Raw genomic sequence first — 4,652 nt, forward strand, 5'->3', positions numbered from 1 at the left:
AAGATTTAAAGAAAATTTTTTAAATAAACAAACAAACATGAAACAAACATATCTGAACACTGGATACTTGCAGGTGTCTTAACAAATTGTTATGTTATTATTATTATTTTTTAAGTCAGCTTCACACCCTGCATGGAGCTCAATACAGGGTTGAACTCATGATGCTGAAATCAAGACCTGAGGTGAGATCAAGAATTGGACACTTAGCCAACTGAGCCACTCAGGCAACCCCAATTATTGTTATTTTTAAGTTTGGTAGTAATATCACAGCTCTGTGATAACAGAATAAAGAATCCTTTTGCATTTAGTATGTATACTGAAAATGTATAATAGATATGATGCTTGAGATCTGATTTAAAATAATGTGGTATAGAGGCCCCTGGGTGACTCAGTTAGTTGAGCGACAGATTCTTGATTTCTACTCGGGTATCAAGTCATGGGTCATGGGACTGAGTCCCGCATCTGGCTCTGCACTGAGAGTGGAGCCTGCTTGAGATTCTCTCTCTCTCTCTCTCTCTCTCTCCCTCCCTCCCCCTCCCTCTGCCCCCTCCCCCACTCATGCTCTCCTCTCTATCTCAAATTTAAAAAATTAAAAATACTTTTTTAAATAAAACAATGTGGTGTATATGTCATGTATGTGAAGGGGAAAGAGGATGATATAAGCGAAGAAAGACTGGCCACATGTTGTAAATGTCGAAGTGGGGTGATGGCTACAGAGGGATTGGTCTCTGCATTTATGTTTTTTTTTAATTTCCATAATAAATTTAAAAAATAAATCCAAAAATTCGGCCAGCCAACATTTTCAAAATGGCCTCCCTAGTGATCAAAGAAATGCAAATTAAAATGACAAGATACATTTTTCAACCGATCGTATTGGCAAAGGCTAGAAGAATATCAATACTCCCTGCTGGTGAGGATGTGACAAACAGGCGCTCTTCTGCATTCCTGGTTTACTTGGTATGACCTTAGTATCACCTTACTAGAAAGCATCTTGACAATATGAATAAAAATCTCTAAATATGTGGAGGCCTTTGCCCTAGGAATTCTACCTCTTGTAATTCATCCAAAGGAAATAATCAAGCAAGGGTATGAGATATCTGGTCAAAAATGTTTATTACAAGGTGATTATAATAGTCAAAATTTTTTAATTAACCTAAATACACACCAACAAGGACATGGTTTTAAGAATAAGGAAGCGTCACATCGTGGATACACACAGAGCCATTAAGAACTGTAATGCACTCTGGTCCTCCCCATTCACTAGACAGACACATCTTCTGGTGCAGGGCCAGCAGTGTCCCCAAGACACAATGGTGAAGGTCAGAGTAAACGGATTTGGCCGTATTGGATGCCTGGTCACCAGGGCTGCTTTTAACTCTGGAAAAGTGGATATTGTTGCCATCAGTGACCACTTCATTGACCTCAACTACATGGTCTTCATGTTTTGTTATGATTTCACCCATGGCAAATTCCACAGCACAGTCAAGGCTGAGAATGGGACACACGTCATTAATGGAAAGCCCATCTCCATCTTCCAAGAGCGATATTCCACCAACATCAAATGGGCTGATGCTGGTGCTAACTGTGCTGTGGAGTCCACTGGGGTCTCCACCACCATGAAGACTGGAGCTCACCTGACAGGTGGGATGAAGAGGATCATCCTCTCTGCCCCTTCTGCTGATTCCCCCATGTCTGTGATGGGTGTGAACCGTGAGAAGTATGGCAACTCCTTCAAGATTGTCAGCAATGCCTCCTGCACCACCAACTGCTTGGCCCCTCTGGCCGAGGTCATCTATGACAACTTCAGCATTGTGCGGGGATTCATGACCACAGTCCATGCCATCACCGCCACCCAGAAAATCATGGATGGCCCCTCTGGGGAGCTGCGGCATAATGGCTGCCCAGAATGTCATCCCTGCTTATACTGGCACTGCCCAGGCTGTAGGCAAGGTCATCCCTGATCTGAATGGGAAGTTCACTGGCATGGCCTTCTTTGTCCCCACCCACAATGTGTCAGTCATGGATCTGACCTGCTGCCTGGAGAAAGCTGCCAAACATGACGATATCAAATTGGTGATGAAGCAGGTGTCAGAGGGTCCCCTCAAGGGCATCCTGGGCTACACTGAGGACCAGATTGTCTGCTGCAACGTTATCAGAGACACCTACTCCTCCACCTGTGATGTTGGGGTTGGCATTGCTTTCAATGACCACTTTGTCAGGCTCATTTCCTGGTATGACAATGAATTTGGCTACAGCAACATTATGGTCCCCAGGGCCTCCAAGGAGTAAGAGCCCCCTGGACCACCCCCCAGTGAGAGCAAGAGGAAGAGAGAGGCCCTCAGTTGCTGGGGAGTCCTTGCCCCAACTCATCCCCCAACACGCTGATAATCTCCCAACCTCTACAGTTTCCATCCTAGACCCTCTGAAGAAGGGGAGGGACTTGGGGAGACCTACCTTGTCATGTACAGTCAATAAAGTATACTGTACCCAGCCCCCCAAGAAGCTATAATGTAGATGTATATTTATTAGCATGGAAAGATGTGTCATAGCTATATCAACGAGGGGGAAAATCAAGCTCCCAAAGCTATGTATAGTAAGATACTTTTTTGTTCTTTAAAAAATAGAAGGAAAAATGGCTAACAATGATTACCTCTTGGTGGTAAAAACATGGATTATTTTTGTTGCTTTTCTTTTGCTTATTTTTTCACTTTTCTAAATGAATTTTGAGTAGCTTTTGCATTCTAAATAATGAATTCCTGTGTAATCAAAATAGCCTTTGCCTAATGAAATGACATGATATCTGGAATTTGCTCCAATCATCTAAGGTGGGGCTATGGATGAAACAGGTTTGTCTAGGAGGTGACCGCCCTTGAAGCTGGGTGATGGGGTAACTAGGGGCTCAGTTTACTTTGTTCTCTACTTCTGCATATGTTTGGAATTTTTTCATTCTACCATTTTCCCCAATATATCCTTTTTCAGTCCAAAGTGACATCTTGTCATCTCTGGTCCTGTCCCTCCCACAATACACCTCCAGAGATCACAAAGTCCAGCACCTTGGCCAGAGACATTAATGCTGTCTGATGTTTTGATGGGTAAAATGGCTCACCTCTCCTGTGGTCAGAAAGACATTGGGTTGGAAATGCTCCTCCTGTGAGATTCCCCCCTGCCCACCTTTCCAACCTACACAAGACAGGCGCCTGGGGCCAGAGGTGCAGACTTCAGTCAACAGCTAACTGGCCCACACAAGAAACAAAGTCACAGCCTTAACACCTTTATCAGCCTGATTCCTGTGTCACCCTATCTATGATTGCCTGCCATTGCTTCCTCCCACGTGGGCTCTCTCTGTCTCAGAGGGAGGAAGTATGGGTTAGTGGATTTGGCATACCCAGCCTAAAGATTGGCTCTTCTCACTTGGCTACTGCCCTGTGCTTTCTCACCCAGGCATATTGGCTATAAAAGTAACTAGAATGCAAAAATCATCATGAATATTCATGAAGTCATATTACAAATAATACGTCTTTAAAAATGAATAATCTTCTGGCTAGTCTCCCTGGAAATTGAATTCTTCTCCCACACTTTGAGTCACTTGGAGATTGTTAATAGTGTTGGTCAGAAAACAGCAGCCCAAATCGGCTCACCATCTATTTTTGTGTGACCTGCAAGTCTAGAATGGTTTTTTACATTTTAAATCATTGAAAAAAATCAGAAAAATAATAATATTTTGTGACACATAATGCAAAATTAAGTTCAAATTCCAGTGCCCATAAATACAGTTTAATTGGAGCCTAAGTCACAATCACTTGTTTACACGTTGCCCGTGGCTGATTTCACACTACAATGACACAGAGTTGTTTGTGATACAGACCATATGGCCCATGCAGCCTGAAATATTTACTATCTGGCTTTTCAGAGAAAGAGGTTGCCGACCTCTGGCTTGAGGGTCTCCTAACTACTCTTGTGATTCTCTCTTGTCTAATAGAGCCGAACGCCAATGCCATCCTTTGCCAGTAAGTGAGACTGTCCTTCACACGTCAGCCTCAACCATCCAGGTATGAGGCTTTGGGTTTTAGAAAATTCATTCACCCGTCCAATGAAGATGTAGCGAATGTCAATTTTGTGCCACATGCAGATTTAAGTTCTGGATTCATAGCAGTGCATGAAACAAGCAAAAACCTCTGCTTTCTTGGAGCAGAGGTTCTACTAAAGAAAGATGACCACAAACAATGTTTGTTGAATAATAATATGCAATATGCTAAGTGGCATTAAATGCTATGGAGAAAAAAAGAAGCAAGGGGATAAGTGGGTCAGAGAAGGGGAGAGTAGCAAATTCCAATCAGGCTAGGAAAGATCTCATTACAAGGTAACGGTTGAGTAAAGACTTGAAGGCAGTAAAGAGAAAGTCATGGATACACCTAGGAGAAGAACATTCCAAGCACAGGAAGAGCAAACACGAAGGTCCTGATGTCCACGTGTCCTTCATAGTCAAGGAATATCAAGCACAAGGAGTGGTTGAGGTCGAGGTCAGCGAGGCAAGGGGTAGAGAAGAGATCATAAGGGCTCTTACGTGCCATATTGATAGCATGGCTTTTGTCCAAGGTGAGATGGGAAGGCAGGATGGAGCATAGGAGCAGAGAAATAGCATAGTCTGACAT

General features: G+C 43.2%; 1 pseudogene; it reads left to right on the plus strand.

The window, feature by feature from the left end:
* The first annotated feature begins 207 nt into the window (after positions 1 to 207).
* LOC131493384 (glyceraldehyde-3-phosphate dehydrogenase-like) lies at positions 208 to 4,180 on the plus strand (annotated as a pseudogene).
* Positions 4,181 to 4,652: the final 472 nt, after the last annotated feature.

This window comes from Neofelis nebulosa, chromosome 13 (genome assembly GCF_028018385.1).
Source record: "Neofelis nebulosa isolate mNeoNeb1 chromosome 13, mNeoNeb1.pri, whole genome shotgun sequence".
NCBI classification, from domain to species: domain Eukaryota; kingdom Metazoa; phylum Chordata; class Mammalia; order Carnivora; family Felidae; genus Neofelis; species Neofelis nebulosa.